We start from the raw sequence: 18,433 nt of genomic DNA on the forward strand, positions 1-18,433 counted from the left end.
TCAACATCTGCAAGGCAAAGAGGGCTGAGTGTGCTGCGCACCTTGTGTTTATGAGTGTCAACCTTACTGTCCCAAAGGTTTCTTTCACCTACGGCCAGAATGGCCACTGCACCCATGCTGTGCATCCAGTTCATCCATGTACTTCACGCATTCCTGTGTCCAGTGCATCCATGTTCCTGCTACATCCACACACCCAGTGCATCCCTGGACCTAGTGCATCCCTGCTGTGCATTCAGTGTATCCATGCACCCAATGCATCCTTGTGCCTAGTGTATCCCTGCACCTGATGCATCCCTGCACCCATGCTGTGCATCCAGTGCATCCCAGCACTCAGTGCATCCATGCTATCCACCCAGTGCATCCATGCACCCAGCGCATCCATGCTGTGCATCTAACGCATCCCAGCACCTAGTGCATCCATGCTGTGGGTGCACGAGTGTGCGGTGGAACAACTGCCCCCCCTTTTCACCTGCATCTCCTGGAGGGGGCTGCTTGTCCCTGACACAACCGAAACGCACAATCGGGTCCCTTGGCCGCCCGGAGACCTCTCGGGTCTGTCTCACGGGTGTCTCGCCCGACGCCGCGCTCCAGGCACTGTGCGCGCAGCGCGGGACGCTCCGGGGCCGAGCCCCCCGCACCCCCCGGCACGGCCCGTAGGCGGCTCCCGCGCAGCGCGGGGCGGGGCGGAGCGGGGCGGCCTCTCCCCCTCCGCAGCGCCGCGCCCCGGCCCGCCCCGCGCTGCGCCGCGCTCCCGCCGCTCGGCGGGCAGGCAACGGGCAGCAGGCGGGCAGCGCGGGCGGCGGCGCGGGGCCGCGCCCGGGAGGCGGCGGCGGGAGCGGAGCGGAGCGGACCGGAGCGGACCGAGCCGAGCCGAGCCGAGCCGGGCTGGGCCGGGCTGGGCTGGGCCGGGCCTAGGCGAGGTGAGCGCCCGGGCGAGCCGGGGGTGGGGAGCGCGGGGACGGGCAGCCCCGGCGGCCCCAGGTGCGCTGCATGCAGCGGAGAGGCGGGCAGGGCAGCAGGCAAGGATGCGGGCAGGCGCAGTCCCGCCGCTGGGAAAGCTGTTCCAAGCCGGGCCTCCCCTCCTCGGCGCATCCCGCACCGCGCCCTGCCTCCCCGTTTCCCTCCATCCCTCTCTGCTTCCATCCCTGCCCTCCGCGGGATGCTGGGGTCGGGGCGCGGCTCCCGGCGGGGCCCCAGCCGGGCACGGGATGTGGGGCGGGGGGACGGGGACACACCGCGCGTCCAACCCGCGAAGGAGCAAAGCGGAGTGCGGGGAAGCAGCAGCGCAGGCCGGGTCCTTCCGCCGGGATGAGGCAGCCCCAGGGATCTGTAGCCCCGAGCTGCGGGTTGCTGTAATAGCATTTAACTGCCGGGCTGTGATTTCAGGGAGATGATTTACATTAGAGGGAGAATGTGGAGGGAGCCAGGAACAACTTGGAATGGGTCCTCGCATATTTCTGTGGTTATTTTTGGAGTATCGTCATATGGCAGGAGGTGGGCTTTGGAGGTATCCTTGAGCTCAGCATTTTCTCCATAGGCTGGTTACCCGGGAGATCGTACTAGAGGACCTGCGTGGCCCTTTTCTCTATCAGTGCCTTCTGTATAAAACACTGTTTCTCTCGCTGTTTCCGCGGTGGTATTGTTTCCCTCCAGCATGGCCAGCCTTCAGCATGTTATGGTGGGGACCCTTCTGTGGACAAACAATGGTCTGGGTATGCGCGGTTGAGTATTCACAATGTGTTGCAGGAGCAGGCAATGGAAAATCTGTGTTCGATTCAGCTGTAGATGGTGTGAGGTGACTCCTGATCAGCCCTTCTCCGCTGCTGTGGATGAGGTGTGGCTTCTCCAGCATCCCTGGAGAGACCAGCCCCTGCATCAGTCTCCTTCTTGCACTTAACCGCCACTTTCCCTCCAGCTTTCTCATGCTAGACTTGTCCAAAGTGATTTTTGCTTCCAAACAACTCAAGATGTGGGAAGCACATTTGCTACCCAGGCCTGCTCCATGGGGCTGCCTTGCAGATCTCCGCATCCTTTGCAGCTCACTGGAGGACTCTGCATGTGTCAGATCCTTTTGACCGTGACTGTGCAGGCTGGAGAGCTGTTCTTGTTGCTGCCAAGCAAGCTTGGAGCTGTGGAAGGCTGGGTTTGAGCAATAATCCTTGCAAGAAGGGAATTACTCTTTAATTATGTTTTTTTAGAGACTGGTTTGGTAGGCATGGAGCCCGTCTGTGGAGGCTTCCCCAGGATGCTCAGAGCCGTGCTCTCAGTGAGGACCCTCCGTGGTGTCTGCTGTGTGCAGAGCTGCAGGGCATGTTCTCGAAGCTGTTGCAGACCCTGGCTGTTGCAGCATATGGCAGGTCCACAGCCATCCCCTTTCTCCCAGAGCATTCCCTCCTTACACAGGGGGAACCTCTGTGTTTGGTGTCAAAGGACCACGATGTACCTGTCCCTTAGGGGGTGTGAGCTGCTTCCCCACCTGCAGACTCTGATGGGAGCGGAGTGTTCACGTCTCCTCTCCTCTTTGTGCCATCCTTGTGCTGCGCTGATTGCTTTAACCACAGCAGCCTTTAAGCAGAGCTCTGGGTGCACAGCAGAGCCCTGCCTTGGGGTGCAGGGTGGCTCAGAGGGCATGATGCAGCACCGTGTTCGTACTGACGGTGGGCTGGCTTTGGCTGCAGGAGATGTGTTCTTCCCCTGCTGTTTTGGTTACTTGTTGATGTTGTAGCTAGAACTGTCTAGAATTGTTATTCTTACCAATTTTTGAGAAATCGGCATTTCCCAAAAGTCTCAGGGGAGATGCTTTGTTTTGGAGGAAGCTTCTAAAAAAGGGATTTTGAAGTCCGGTGGTGTATTTCTTGTCAAAAAGCATGAGTGTAGAGGACAGCCTGTGTTCCTGGGATGGGGAGGGTGAAGGGTTTGATACCTTTCCTGTCCAGTACGGCCACAGAGCGTGCTGGCCCCCTTGCCTGGGCTGCTGCCATGGTTGCCACCACCACAACAATTTTCCAGGGTGACTGTGTTCTGGCACGTGGTTGATGGGCAGCCGGGAGGGGTGGCTGGGTCAGCTGAAGAAATCACTGCAGTGTGGAATGGGGAAAATCTTAAAAATCCATTTTCTTCCCCCAGGCACTTGAGCTCCCTGTTGAGCTCTGGGTGATGACCTTGGTCCTGGTGAGGAGCTGGATCTCTCGTTGATTTGCACAATAACCTTTCACACTTTCTGCTGGCAGCACCGAGCCCTCATCCCGTGTATAACTCCATCATCACCCCGTGCTGCCCGTGTTCCTCCTTGCTCTAGCGCTGCTGATGACTTCTGCATTACTAGAGGAGACAGACAGACAGACCAGTCAGGTGCCTGATTAATTCTGTCTCTAAAAGAAGCACTTTCCCATAGCTAATTAAGGACTTCTAAATTAGGCAGTCACAGAGAATGGCCTGTTGGTTAAAGGGCAGGGGGTGGGCTTAGCTCTTCCCGGGCTTGCTCTGAGTTTCCTGCCCAGTCTCAGAGTCATCACTGGAGTGTCCTTTGCCTTAATTTTATTTGGCTGTGGACTGGGGACATTTCCCTGCTGCCTTGGGCACAGCACTACGGCGCCTGAGTTTCAGCTCGGATACTGATGGAGAAGCAAGTGTGTGCAAGGAGACGGGCTGAGTATGGGCTCAAGCTTTGCGGCAGATCAGTGTGGGTGTCTGTAAGGCCTGTGTTTAGCTCTATAGTAGACTCGAATGCGGTGCTTGTCACTTGGAGGTCTGAGCCAAGCCTGAAGCTCTGTTTTAAGCCTAGGTGCAAAGGAAGAAACACGAAGCGCAGAGGTTTCTGAGCCTCCGGTTGCTGGAAGTTCCTGTGCAGGAAGACTTATGCAGCTACAGATACATGGCTTTTGTACAGCATCTAAAAATGTGCTTGCGCTGAGGCTGTGACAGTGATGGCTGCGTGGCTTATTGTTCTCATTAGAGCAGTCGGGTGGCTCTGAGTCAGCAGGTTTGGATTTGTCACAGCCGGGGCAATGGTGCTGGGGAGACCTGCGAGGGTCTGTGTGGAGGGGACGTTGGGCTCACTGTTGGCTCATGCTGTCACTTGAGCCTGGCAGGAGTTGTATGTATTTGTGGGTGCTGGAGGACAGTCTCCTTTGGGAGCTCCTTTCCAGTACCTGCTCTGTGCCATAGGGGTCTGTAAAGTTGAGCCTCACTGCTGCCATTGAGGCGGCTTGTCCAGTGGACCTGTTTAACTCATGTGCATCACCTTGCCTGGATTACAGGAGATGGGAAGCGTGGTGGGAGGAGGCTGTCTTTGATGGGGACATGCTGCACTATTTCCTTGTGGCTGAACATCCAGCTTTCCTCTCCTCCCAGCCCTTGGGTGGAAGCTTGTGAGTTGTCCAGGACCTAAGTGTGCCTTAAGGGGAAGAGGAGGAGACTTGGGCAACCACATCTTCCATTGTGGAAGCAGTGGCTGCTTTCTGCAGCAGCTCTTCTGTCCCCACAGTGTGCCCCTGGTGCAGAGCAGGATGTTGGGCCCAGGCACTGTGGATGTCCCTTGTCTTGGATGATAGTTTCTCCCTATACCCTGCGTTGCTCCAAGGAGGTGAACTCTCTGGGGGCACATGGAGGCGTCTGTACCAAGAGCTGTTGGGTTGCACTTTTGTACAACTGGGACAGGAGCCAAGCTTTGCTCTCCTTGCGCTAGACAGGGAGCTGTGGGACTGTGTGGAAAGGGGCAGTCATCCCAGAGCCCTAGGTGAGGGATTCAGTACAGATACTTCACATCTGCTTGTCTCAGTGCACAGCTGAGGGTGACCTGAATTGAAGCTGAGAATGAGTCAGTGCCCTGCCTATAGCATGTGCATGCCCATGGGCATGCTCATGCACACTCCCACGTTTGCTGTCTGGGAGGGTGGGAGTAGCAGACAGACCCTTAAAATCTGGATGATAATGCTCTGGAAGAGGAATTTCTATCCATCTTCTGCTCATGATCTGTGTTTTGCCCTCCAAAGGGCAATACTGGTGCCCCGGGCTGGGTCTGCCCCACGCAGGAGCTGCCATGCCTGGGGGCAGCCAGGTCTGGGTAAGCAGCATCCCAGGCCTGATGTGATAACAACACAGAGAGAAGTCTAGGCTGACCCCATTGTGCTCAAAACACGAGGCAAATGAGGCTGAGGCTGCAGATCTGCAGTTGCCAGCAGGTCAGCAGTTTTACTGGGGCACTTGGCCCCTTTGTGGAGATGAAATGTGGTAGCACTTTAGTATCTGCTCCATCCTCCTGCTAGAAACCAGCCCTCTGCCCACTATCTATAACTGGACCCTGCAGCCATCTCACTGGGCTTTGCTATCCTTGACCCCCTCTTGGTCCAAAGGACCGATGCTCCTTTGCAAGGTATTGGTGATGAGGTGGAAACCAGCACCAGGTGCTGCGCTAGTGTAAAACGCATCCTGCCTCTGAGGCGATGCTGAATGAGGATTCACAGCCCAGCCCTGCTGCCAGGTTCCACCCACCAGCTCCTTCCTCCCTCTGCTCCTACTAACCCAGTGCCGGGGCCTTGCTCGCTGCCTGGCAGCAGAGCAGGGATGTGTGCTGGTATCCTTCCCCGAGTATCAGATGGAGAGGAAAACACAGGGTGGAGTCATCTCTCGCACAAAGGAAATGTTGAGGTATCGTTTCTGCCTTCGGTGGATTGGGGAGAGATTAAACAGGATCTTAACACATTCACAGCCCCCTTCTCACCTCGTTTTCCTGTGAATCTGTTGCTGTCGTGGTATCTTTCAGAAGATAATTTTAGGTTTGCCTTCTCCCCCCAACCCCCCTGCTCCTCGCATCAGGCTTTTGAAGGGAAACACGTTTCTATGGGAGAACAGAATGAGCCATTTCACGAGACATTTTGTTATGGGCAGAAGGGCCGGGAAATCTGATTGTGCATTTGAAATGACACATTCCCCTTTGTAATCAGCTAATCGTACTTGCTGGGGTGAGAGCCAGCAGAAAGCCACCGTGGCTGGGTGACGTGCGGGCAGATGCATACCCTGACAGGCTGTGGGGTGGAAGGGGGCATGGACCAGCCCTTCACATCCTCCTCCTGCCCATCCACATGGGACCGTCACCCAGGCGGCCATGCATGAAGGGCTGCGGTGCTGGGAAGAGTCCTGCAGGTTTTTCTCCTTAGCGATGCTGTTGGGGAAGCAGTCCCCCTGTGTGTGAGAGAAGCAAGTGAATGTTCTAATGAGGTGCGCTATTCATCTGGCAGGAGCTCGTGCTGAGCGTGGGATGGCACGGCACCTGACACAGCGTTGGGTCTCTGCTTTGTTGGTGATGAGACGGAGGTGGCAGAGGTCTCAAAGTGGGTGAGCAGTGCTGCGTTAAGGCCTGAGGGGTGGTCATACAGCTGGGTCTGCTGCTTGCTATGGGAAGGTGCAATATTTGACAAAGAAATAAACCCAGCATTGCTGGTGAACTTTGGGGTGGGAAGCCTCCAGTCTGGATTCTCAGCAGTGCTGCTTTTCAGGAGATTTACTGCAAGTCCTGGTGAAGGTCCTGCAGAGTGAACTGGCCAGAACAAGAGAAACCTCCTTCGAGGTCTGATCTGGCTCTGGGTATACACATGCCTGTGTGAGACAGGGGTCATTACCTCTGCAAATTCACTGGGGCTCCTCTTCAGGGACCCAAAAAATGCTTTCTGGTAGTATGGCATGAGTAGATCCTTGTTGGTCACCTTAGTCTTGTGTGCAATACATCTGTAAGAAATGCAGCTGACTTTAGAGTGACCATTGGAAGTACCAACCGTGGACAGTTGGACACAGCTGCCCATGCTGTATTTTGGTGGCAAATTCCACTGTTGCTGTAAGCTGCTTCTGTGATGCTGCAAGAGCTTTGGGGCTCAGTCCCGCCTTGGCACAGTGTTGCTGGCTGTAGGCAGGGCAGCCTGGAAGGCCCATGGTATTGTGGTCCATGGTCATCTCCTGCTGAGCGCTGGCTGGGCTGCTGCTTCTCGGCTCGCCAGAGCTGATGTGATCCCATTGCAGGGTGGAACCACACACAGCTGGACCTCTCTGTGCTTCATGCTCAGCTAAGCTGCCCTGGGGCTGTTGCGCTGTCCTGCCCTGTTTATGTTCCTGCTCTGATGGGCATGTGAAGGGGACAGTATGAGTCCTCATCCCCTTCCTCGCCTTCTGTTGGACCCATCAGCATTTCTGCAACATGCTGACCTAGGTCTGAGTGAGCTGGGCTCAGTATATGGCTCCTTCCTACCTAACCCCAGCCAGTGTTTGAGCCCACAGAGATGCCGGCCGGGATCTGCCCCTCTGCATGGACCGTAGCCTTTGTCTGGCTGCTGTTGGTGTCCCAGCGCCTGATTCCAAAGCCAGCGCTCACGCTCGCCCCACCAGGGTCAGGCTGGATGACTGCGATGACAATGTTGTGACAATGTGGGTCACTGTGGGATGTTTTCAAGCCCAGGGCACTGTCTGTGGCCGAGATGGTGTATGCACTGGCCTGGCGCCGGGGACAGCTGCATGGCAGGAGATCGTAATGCAGTCTAGCATGGATTTTTGCTAGCGGCAATGTTATGGGGAGCTGCTTGTTTGCAGGCAGAAGTGAGCAGGGTTGGGGGAGGGTCTTGCTCCCAGTGTATTCTAAAACACTTCATTAATATGATAGTAATTGATGCAATAGTTCAGATCCTGAAATGTCTATAGCTCAGAGCCTGCTGTGGTGCAGGCAGCCCTGGTGAATGCTGCTTCACGCAGCAGAATATGGGAAGGAGGGATGGTCAGTGTGTGGTGGAGAGCACAGGGCTTTGTTTGGCAGCATTAACGCAGGCAGGCTGGCGAGCATTGAGTGCCACTGCCCTGCCTTTGGGGCAGCACATGCTCCATCCTCCCTTGCAGGAGGAACACGGTGCAGCCCTGGTGAGCCCCGTGTGCTGGTGTGATACCTCTTCTTCTGGGTTGACGGAGAGCTGGCTGCGTCCTGCTGCTGGGACAGGGCAGAGCTCTTCTCCTGATGGGGCTCTTCCTCTCCTTTGGCTCATTAGCTTCTGGGCAGTGGCATCTGCATGAGAAGTGGAGGCAGGTGGTGGAGAAAGAGGTCTGTGGTGAGCTCTGGGATCAAGGGGTGGGTAATGCACATGGGCAATGGCACGGGACAGCAGCCTTCACATGCCAGTGGCATCCCTTGCTCAATGGGCAGTGCAGGCTCTGTGTGTAATTGGAAAATTGGGAAAATGCTGTTTTGAGGTCTGGGAGAGCAGCAAGTCATGCACAGGGGCAAGTGTTCAGCTCCTGTGCTCGGCACTGGGCACTGGGTACTGGAAGTGTGACACTGGTGCCTATGGATGGGGGGACCTGGGGCTGCGGGTGCAGCCAGTGCTGGTGCCGCAGGGATGCCCCGCATTGCATCCCAGCCCTGCTCCCTGTGCAGTGAGATAGCTGAGTGAGTAAAGCCAGTCTACATGGTGGCTGCAAAGGAACCTGTCCCTGTGCATGATGACATTCTGCTTGTGCTTCCCCTTGTGACAGCGATACAGAGCTGGAACGGGACCATGCATGTGGTGGTGGCTGTAACTCCCTCCTCTTTCTGTATCCCTCATGCAAATCATTTGGGGTGCAATTTCTCCCTGCTCAAAGGTGATTTTGTTTCCTTGGAGGTGCTGAAGCTCGCAGCCTTATTGCGTCAGATTTTCTGCCTGAGGGACATCATTGTGTCCTGTTCCTGTCTGGAAGGGAATGGCTGGAGCCCCATAGCTGCCCAGCTGGGTATCAGTCACTGTGTGTCACCCTGCTGCTTGGGGACTCCATCCAAATGGAAAGTGGAGCAGCTCTTATGCCCTGAGCAAGCTCTTCGGGAAGCTGCTGTGAATCAGTGTCACTCAGGGCAAGCTGTGTCGTGCTACGCACAGCTGATGTTTGCTCAGAGTGGCAGGTTTTTGCTGAATCCATGGGAGAGGTGGGTGCTTTGCCTAGGTGGGTTATCCTGGCTGCTTTGCTTCTGTGCTTATGGGAGGATGGTCCTTGCCTATTGAAGATGTGTTTGAAAATTAACGCTTGGAAAAGCAGAAGGTATTTTGATGTCTTTGCTATGCTGTGAGGATATGTTTCCTCCTTCATGTAACTGCCCTAATGGGCAGTTTTTCCTCCTCCATTAGATGCAACTGTCATCTAAAAAGTGGCCCTTAAAATGCTGTTTCAGGGTTGGGGCTGTTCCTATTAAAACTGCTGATTTTACTCCTGGTGTGCCAGAGCTGCTGGTCTCTTCATGGATGAGTTAGTGGAGCCGGCTCCGATGGGTCCTGCTTCACTGACCTGCATCTCTACCCAGGCAAATGTCCTGCTGACCAGATGTTGGCCTTGGCATGACCGCAGGGTCTGCACCAGTGAGCCAGGGGCACGGGTGACAATGGGGTGGCACAGATGGGCCTGAAAGGAGAACCTGGGTGGTGCGAGCCAGGGCGGTATCTGTTTCACTTCAGAGGTGTGTTGGTTCTGCGGCACTGCCTGTAGTAAATATTTGCTTTTATCGCTCAGATGAACAGAGCTGGCTCGCAGCGGGCAGGCTGCCTGCCTGAGAAAGTGCTGTTTTCACATCAGTCTTTCTGAGAGTAAAGCAGCATCTAATGTAATCTGGAGTTTACATTCTCCAGCAAGCAGCTTTGTATGAAGTCAGTGCAGTGCTGGAGCCGTGCAGGCATCATCTTGTGATGAAGTGCCTGGCTAACGTCCTTCCTTGCACTCGCCATCAGCTCTGGGAAGGGGTTTTATTCCTTTTTAACCAAATCTGATCTCTCTTCTTTGCAGATTCTGAGCTGTGCCTGAGCGGAGCGCTGAGAGCAGCCCCTGGAAGCAGCGTGAGTTTAGCCTGAAAGCTTTTATTCTCCTTTCCAGATCCCACGTAAGGCTGAGTGGGTTGTGTAGCGTAGAAGGGGTTGCTCAGCACGGAGCTGGTGCTGCAGGGAGGTTTGTCTGCCAGAAACCTTCGGTGGGGTTGGAAATCTGGCCAGCTTCTTTGCCCACTGACAGAGCAACTTTGGGATGTCACGCGCTGAGTCTCTGTCCTCTCTTTTGTGCGCAGGGTTTGAGGAAGGTGATGTGTTTGCAAACCAGCCGATGTGTTTTGTTTGATAGGATCCGAGCCCAGGGTGTAGATCCCTGGGCTTGCAGGGACTGGCCTGAGGTGCATCCTGGGGAGGCTGGCACTGCCAGGCAGCTGGGAGCGAAGGTGGGAGAGGACAGCGATGGGTCTGAGCTGCAGAATTAAATGGCTGGGGTGCATGAAAGAGTTGAGGGCTTGTGGTGCAACCCAGACTCCTGGGGTTCTTCTGGCTGGGTGGGCTGCTTGGCTCCAGGGCACAGTGGGTTTGCACAGTGCTGTCCACATGAAACCAGATGTGAGCTGCTGCTGCATGAGGCAAGGTCTCGCTTCTGCTTTCACTCCCTGACCTACAGGGTGAGCCTGGGCATAGGGCAACGCAGCAGTGCTACCCTCGCTCTGGATCATCATCTGAAAACTGGGGACAAGGAGCTCCATGACTGCACTCCTCTGTCCTGGCTCTTTCCCAGTGACAGGAACACGCAGCAGCATGCACTGTGAGGCTCACTGCATCTGCAGAGCTGCGCTGCCTGCAGGGGCTTGGCTCCTGCCCACACAAGGCAGAAGGTGCAGAGGTGGGCAGGGGGTCCATGTCCTTGCTGAGGGCTGTGGTGGGCTGCTGTTTGGTGTTCCTCAGGGCTAGAGGTGACTTGCTTTTTATGAGTGGATTCTCACCAGTTGTGCTACAAGACTGTCCCTTCTGGAGGGCTCTTTGCGGGTCTGGAGAGATTGCTTGTGTCCAGGGTGTGTGTCTGTAGGGAAAGCAAAGAGAATGACAGGGTATTTTGTCCCATCTCTGCTGAACGGCTTGGGTGCAGGAAGACCAGTTTTGGAATTGGTGGGGGCAGAGGGGCAGGTCCAGTTTCAGTGGTGGATTGGGTGTGATCCCATATCGCCACATGCCTTGGTTTGCCTCCAGCACGGGGTGAGATGCTGTGTGCTTCCACGATGGGCTCTGCATGAGGACGGCTGTTTGGGAGGTTGGGCACTGGCCACTGACAGGCACAACATGGGAGCATTTGGCTCCTGAGTGATGCCTGGGAGGAAACTTGGCCCCTGCCCTGTTGGGGTTCCCTGCACTGGGGTGGCTCAGGGAGCAGGGAGACACACACCACCTCTGCGGTGATCCCTGGTACCCAGCCAACCCCTTGCTTTAGGGTGACCTTGTTGTCCAGGGTGCACCCAGGGGTTGGTGGCCCAGGTCTGGGTGCCTTTGGTTTCATGATTCCCTCTTTCAGTTGTATCTGATGGGCTTGGGGAAGCACTTACGCAGCAGAGCTGCTGCACAGCTGCATGCTCCGGGCAGACCTGCCCAGCCATGTGCTGGTCGCCTGCGGGTCCCAGCTCCATGGCAAGTCTGAGCAAGCAAAGCCTTGCCAGCACAGCCCGGGCTGTGCTGCTTTGTGCCGAGGGAGGTGTCCCCCTGCTTCTGGAAGGGTTGGTGACAGCATAGTGATCATGCTGGCTCATTTCTCTGTATTTCTACAGCTCCCTCACAGGCTGATGTAATATCCCACCTCCTGGGTGTCATGAAGGGCTTGCTGCTGGGATTTGATAGGCAGGAAAGGATTATCTCCTTGGGAGCTTGCTCGAAGGAGGTGGTCATTTGTCAGTTGGACTGGGTGATTGTTGTAGGTTCCTTCCAACTGAACTACTCCGTTCTCCTCGGAAGTGGTGCACAAGACCTGACTGTTGCCGTAGGGAAAATGTCACTTTTTAGCCACTGCTTTAGATCCCAAACAAATAAGGGCTAAACAAACATATAACACTCTAAACAAAAGGGCTCTTCTGGGGTTGCAGACCAGAGGATGATGACTGTAGACAGAGAGCTTGGGCCTTCCTTTGCAAGGAAGGAAAAGATGGGAGAAGGCAGGGCTAAACCTGTGCCTGAGTTGGACTCCCAGCAGAGCCCCCTGCACTCTCTGGGTGCGAAACTGGTTTATCATAGAATCACAGGATGGTTTGGGTTGGAAGAGACCTTAAAGCTCATCCAGTTCCAACCCCTGCCACAGGCAGGGACACCTTCCACTTGAGCAGGTTGCTCCAAGCCCCTGTGTCCAACCTGGCCTTGAACACTGCCAGGGATGGGGCAGCCACAGCTTCTCTGGGCACCCTGTGCCAGCGCCTCAGCACCCTCACAGGGAAGAGCTTCTGCCTGAGAGCTCATCTCGATCTCCCTTCTGTCCGTTTAAAGCCATTCCCTGTTGTCTTGTCACTACCTGCCCTTGTAAAAAGTCCCTCTCCAGCTTTCTTGTCGGCCTAGAGAGGGTGTTTAGTCCCATAACTCTGCTCACAGGCAGTTTCTAATGGCTGCAAAGCACAGATGAGCACAGAGCAGCTCCCGAGGCCAGTCCCAGCACCATGGGCAGGGTAAGCTCCTTATTGTAATCATTGGCTCAGGATGCTGCAGGGATCACCTTTTGCCTGAGAAACACTGTCAGTCTGTTTTACAGGGTAGTTGGGAAAATGAGGCTGTTCTTTCCTCCCTGCCTTTCACCCCATGCAGGCAGTACTGCAGCCCCTGGCATGGCTGGCACTGCTACTGTGGGGCAGGGTTTCACTTTCCTCTTGATTTGGGGCCCATCCTCACTGGGAGACATGCCTTGGTCAATGAAGCTTGCTCTGTGCCACCCCAGCTGCTTTGGCCTGGGCTGAGCAAACAGGTTTGTGGTATGTGGCAATGCGTGCCCTGAAGGCCGGTGAGAGCTGCCAAGCTCCCTCAAACTCAGCTTGGGAAAGGCTGGCTTCTGCCCAAACACCCTGCTTGCTTTGGCTGGTACTTTGAGCCTCTTGTGCATCACATCCCAGCATTAGGAGCTGGGCTTCCCCTGTGCTGCGTTAGAGCTGGGGTAAGCTGGGATGCCCACCCATCTCTGACCCCCTCTGCCTGACTGTTGAAGGCTTCTCTGCCCAGGAGCCATGCTGGAGCTGTGATCTTGCCCTCCTTTGACATGCAGCTCTCTCTGCTTGGGTGGCAGGAGATGGGGCTTTCCTTGGAAGATGCAGCTTTGCTGCTCCGGTGGCAGAGAGCTCTGTTCCCATGTGATGTACTCAGCCTCACCACTGGTTTTGGGTTGTGTGAAGGGTTGGGATGGGCTCCTGCCTTGCTGAACTGGTGATCCCACTGGGGCTGGGGGAAAAGGAAGAGCTGTTTGTTCTCACATCCCTGTGGAAGAGGACTTGCCACCCGGAACTGGCGTTTCAGCAGCTTTTGCGGCACAGCAGGACCCAGGGGATGTGGAGCTGTAGGCAGCATCGGAGCAGGCACACTGTGGGGTGGGCATGTGCAGGACTTGCTCCCAAGGGTGCATGTGGAAGCTGGACCACACGCAGGAGAGCTCTCAGCCCTGCCATGGGTATGCTCCAGGGCATCATCTTCCAACTGACGGGTGCTGGTGGTGGCACCTCTTTGGGCTTCATCCAGCCCAGCTTCCCCACAGCCCTTGCTGTTCTCTCCTTTATTCTGGGACAGAGGCTTTTGATTTTCCTTTCTTGGCTTTCCTCTCTGTTCCTGAAGGGGTTAAACAGTGTTTGGGCCACTTCCCATCCTCAGCAGCTACAACAGCAGGTTCTGAGAGCTGCTCAATGGAAGGCCATCAGCTTCTGTGGGGTATGATCTGTTTCCCTCATTGCAGCTTGCCAGGCTCAGCCCCACCGAGGCTGCAGGTCCAGGGTGCCAGGGTTCACTTTCCTCTCCAATGCCTCCCAGGGCATGCTCCTTCTGTGGGGCTGGGTGCTTGTCATGCCTCTGCATACAGTGTCTGAGCCTGCCAAGAGCGTCCTCAGCATGGCTGGTGCTTACTGTGGTATTGCTGAGGGACCTCTGGAAAGGGCCAGTTCTTCATGGAGCTCTATGTTGCCCTGGTCTTGGGTTGTGTCCTTCCCCACGTGCAAAGAAGGCAGAACACTTGGTAGGGCGATGGGAAAGCTGGCAGAGCACCAGAGGGAGTTTTGTTTTGCAGTGAGGAGCTTTTGGAGCCTCTTAGGCCACCAGAGGTGCTGGATGGAGAGTGAGGTTGAGTCTCCTTGCCAGTGGTGTCACCTGGAGGATGCTCATCCTGCTCCTGTGTACATGTAATGGCCCAGGCCATTCTGAGAAGCTGGCTCTGAGATTGTGTCCATTGCCCAGTAAACCCCATGGCAGTGGTGGCTGGCAGGATGAGCGGGAGTGCTCCCTGTGACCCTGGAGTGATGCTTCTTGTTCTTCACCGCAAAGTTATGTTTTAGTGATGAAGTTTAGATGGAAATGGCAAGAGGGCAGGGGAAGGAGAGAGCTGCTGTAATCCTGCTGTGGATTCAGCATGGCTTTTGCTGTACAAGACCACTCAGCTGCATCAGAAGGTGCTGGTACCCAGGTTGCCAGGGAGACTGAGACGTTCAGGCATGGTGGGTGCCGTGTCCATGCTGGGTGGATTGTCGTCCCCCCCTTTTGCTGCCACCAGTGACAGCCCCAGCAGCTGTCCCTGATGCTGTTGCTGAGCAGTGTGTGTGCTGCCTCATCCTGAGAGGTGTTGGTGATAGAGCCCCATGCCAGTGGCTCCTGGTGGCTGTGGCTACACCAATACCCTGAATAGATGCAGGGCAGGCTGGGGAGAGATGGATGAATGTAGATGCTTCTGGCATGGATCAGGAGCCCACGCTCCAGAGCCATCTCCAAGTGGGTCCCTTGTGCTGGCCCCAGTGGGGTGATGCTGGTGAGGGTGAGAGGCTGTTCTGGGGTGGGAGGTGGCCTTGCTGCCACTCAGCTCATCCACCTGGTGACTGAGATGGTGAGCCCCATCTCTTGGAAAGTCTACACCTCTCCTCTTCTAGAAAGGCACCCGTCATGGGCCACCTTCATGTCCCCGAGGAGTGACCAGCGACTGGCAAGCAGAAGTACATGGTGCTGTGCCAACCTGGGGGTGGTTGTAGCATGTTGGTGCTCTGCCAGGGCAACAGCCCTGCCTGTGCCCCTGGTTTAGCTGGGAGGCAAGGAGCTGTGCCAGGCTGTGCCCCTGGTCTAGCTGGGAGGGCAGGAACTGTGCCAGCCTGTGTCCCAGGTTTAGCTGGGAGGGCAGGAGCTGTGCCAGCCTGTGTCCCAGGTTTAGCTGGGAGGGCAGGAGCTGTGCCAGCCTGTGCCCAGGTTTAGCTGGGAGGGCAGGAGCTGTGCCAGCCTGTGCCCAGGTCTGCTTGGCACAAGTTGTGTTCTGGGGAGTGCTGCTACCTCTGCCAGCCACTTGTATATAGAACCTCCTATAAACACCCAATTCCCATGGGTTGTGTTGCAGTGGGACCAGCTCAGCTGCAATGACGGGGTCCCTGCTCCCTCCTGCAGCACCCTCCTGTGCTGGGAGCAATTTTGTGCCCAGGGTGCCTGGATTGGGACCTTCCTTTCTGAGCACCAGAACAGGAGGCGCTGGTGGTTATCACAAGCTCTGCCCATGGGTGCGGTGAGAAGGAGAGGTTTCATTCAGGTTTACTTTTTTCCCCTTTATTTTATTTCATTTTTTTAAATAGAAACTTCTCCAGCCCTTCCTTCTGTTGTCATTTAATTGTCCAAGTTCCCTGAATACCCATCACCTGCCTAGGGGTAGAATTTGAGACACATCAAAGCTAGTTGAGCTTCTGCAGGCACTAAGCGTACATCCTCTGGGAGCTGGGGAGAGATTAAACAGCCGAGAAAAACAACTGCTCAGGATTGTCCAAGAGGTAAAATGGAAGGGTTGGGGGAGAACAAGGGAAAACCAGCAGTATTTGCTTGCCAGAATATGTCTGCTTCGTGCCTGGGGTGGTGGCTGGTGTGGTGGGTCCCTCCTAGGGTGAGGCTTGGAGGATGCTGGATGGGGGAACACCAGACTGGAGCAGTTCTGCAGTGAGAGTTGGGGGTCTCCATGCACCTCTCCCAGTTTTGATCCTGGCATGGTTTTGTAGAGCTGTTCATCAGGATTATATCTGTGCATCGTCTAAATGAGACTGATTCCTGCCACCCCTTTGGCAGGGTTGGCGTCTGCTTGCTTGGAAGTGAAGGAGCGGTGCCAGGGATGGAAAAGGCTTAAAATGAAGTGGCAAACTTGGTGTCATACCTGGGCTGGATTCCTGGGTCTGTGGGAAGATGTGAGTCTGGCCAGCGGGAGCACACATGCACCCACCCAGCACCCTGTGTGCAGTGGGGTGCTGCTGCCTGCGACTGGCAGAGACCTGCCCAGACCTCAGTAGTAAATCACATTTCCACTTGATAGTTGAAGAGGTGAGAAAAAAAACATCAATTTAAGCTTTGTATTTAGGAATAATACAAAGCAAAATGAATAAATACACAGGGCCTTTGCCTCTTGTGGTGCTGGCACCCAGTGCCAAGCTGCAAGGAGGCTGTTGCTGCAGGGTTGAAAGCTCATGGAAGCCCCTCAGCATTCTTAACGAGAGTCTGGGGCAATGTGCTTGTGACTTCATTGATTTCTTGCAGCACTGATGATTAATCAGATTTTCAGGTGCCAAGTCAAAGGGAAAGCTTGGTTTGTTCTCCAGCTCTGACCCACGAGAGGTCAGACCTTTGCTAGAGCCACCCGTGCTGGGGATAGTTGAAGGAAGCCTCAGAAGGTCTATTTTCCCGTCTTGATTTTCCATGTTAATAGCAATTTCCTGCTCCTCTTTCCAGACAGCTAATCTGCCTTCGCTCAGAAGTGAGATGAACAGCAGCATAAATTGCAGGCACTGTCCAAAAAGAACAGTCTCTTCCTTGAGCCCCAGCTCCTGCCTGTTTCACTTATTGATCTGCTGCTTTTCTTGCTGTGAACTTGTAGCATTTTCTTCCCTTACAAAGGAATTTTGGGATGTTTGGAGGGGATTTTCATAAGTACATTGGCCTCTGTCAGCTGGGAAGCGACAGCCGTGCTGAGGCTTGTTATTTGCCTGTTGCAGCTTGGGGACTTGCTAGGAAGGGTGCAAGCTGTGAACTGTGCTGCTGGCCAGAGCACGAAGGGGCTCAGACACATCAGTGTCCCTGGAAAAGGAGGTTGTGTGGTGCTGTGGGAGATGCATGTGCCCGGTCAGCTGGGCTGGCTGCTCGAGATGAGCTCAGACAGTGTGAAGTGGTTTCCATTGTCCTTTTCCTTTCCTTTATAGCTGCTTTTCCTTATCATTTATTAGCTTCTGGAGGTAGCAGCTGGATTTGGGGTGGGAGGTCTGTCTCACCTAGAAGCTGTTCCCTTTCCTGTAGGCAGGGCTGGGGGCTGAGATGTGAGGGCTGATGGGATGCAGGGACAGATTGCAGCAGAGCACATCCCTGGCACAGCCGGGCCCTGGTGCTTCAGCAGGAAGGGGGAAGCTGGTGGATACCAGGAGGAGGTTTCTGGTGTCACCTCTGCTGCTAGAGCCTTGCAGCAGAGCTGGCGCTGCTGGCAGGGATGTACAGACGAGGTGGCTCCTCCGGGATGCTGGTCGCTTAGCAACCGGCAGAGGTGGAGCTTGGGTACCATCCCCTGCGCCGCTGCCTGTCTGCACTGGCATTGCCCACATCTTCTCCAGGCAGTGCAGTGGGAGGCCCTGCTGCCCTGCTGACCACACCATGCTGTCCTGGGCACCCCAGGGTGAACCCTGGTTTGGGGTTCTTCTGCCCAAGATCACTGACACCCTCACCCTGGGGAAGGAAGTTGTCTTGAAGCTCTGATCCTTTTGTTTGGGGCTTCCACTTCAGTGCTGCTTCCCTACCTGGTTCTGCATCAAAAGCAGGGCAAAAAGTGGAGAGCCCCAAGGCTCCTGCACCCTGTGGCTAGGCCAGGGGCTGTGCATGCAGGGTGAACTGGCTGTGGAACACTGGGGAAGCATATTTCCCCTCTGGGACAGTTGTGCCAACAGAGCCCAGATGCCTTCGGTCCGCTTCAGGTGGTGGTTGTGCTGAGACAGGGGTAGTCAGGGTGGTATGGGAAGGTTGGGCATGCAGAAGGGTTTGGGGAGGTGTTGATGGCTGCGCTGCTCAGGGCTGCCCCTGAGGGCAGCTGCAGCCCTGCCTGGGTTGGTTGTGGCCATGGGTCTCTTTTCTTTATGACCTTCCCCAGGCTGGGTGTTTGTAAGGCACTTGGAAAGTCTTTGGAACAAATGACATCCTGCAGCACAGGAAGGAGCTGTGCTGATGTCTGCTCAGGGGCTGAAGGATGGGGAGGTTGCTCTGGGTGTGGGTTAAACCCTTCAGTGCATCCTCAAGGCTGGTTCACCATGTGCCATCACACTGGAGGATGTTGTGTGCTGAGTGTTAAGCAATTGGCTTTCTCCCCTGCCCTCTCCTGTAATATTCCTGCCCGCAGCCAGTGCTTCTTGCTGGACCTTTGCTGGAAGAGCTGAATGCCCCGGGTGCACCAGCATATCATAAACGTCCTGTCTCCCCAC

The 18,433-nt window shown here is 55.5% G+C and overlaps 1 protein-coding gene across 11 annotated transcripts in view; it reads left to right on the forward strand.

Moving 5' to 3' along the window:
• Positions 1-656: 656 nt before the first annotated feature.
• The window catches only part of EPB41L1 (erythrocyte membrane protein band 4.1 like 1), a 58,498-nt gene continuing 40,721 nt past the window's right edge, over positions 657-18,433 (forward strand). For 6 of the 11 annotated variants that reach the window (XM_030502986.1, XM_030502989.1, XM_030502991.1 and 3 more), the window contains exons 1-2: positions 711-920; positions 9,784-9,833. The gene's annotated coding sequence lies outside the window, so the exon portion shown is untranslated. Of the gene's footprint in view, positions 921-5,631; positions 5,650-9,783; positions 9,834-18,433 lie in introns of those variants that run through there. The other 5 variants (XM_030502988.1, XM_030502996.1, XM_030502995.2 and 2 more) reach the window with 4 other exon arrangements.

This window comes from Strigops habroptila, chromosome 13 (genome assembly GCF_004027225.2).
Source record: "Strigops habroptila isolate Jane chromosome 13, bStrHab1.2.pri, whole genome shotgun sequence".
NCBI classification, from domain to species: Eukaryota; Metazoa; Chordata; class Aves; order Psittaciformes; family Psittacidae; genus Strigops; species Strigops habroptila.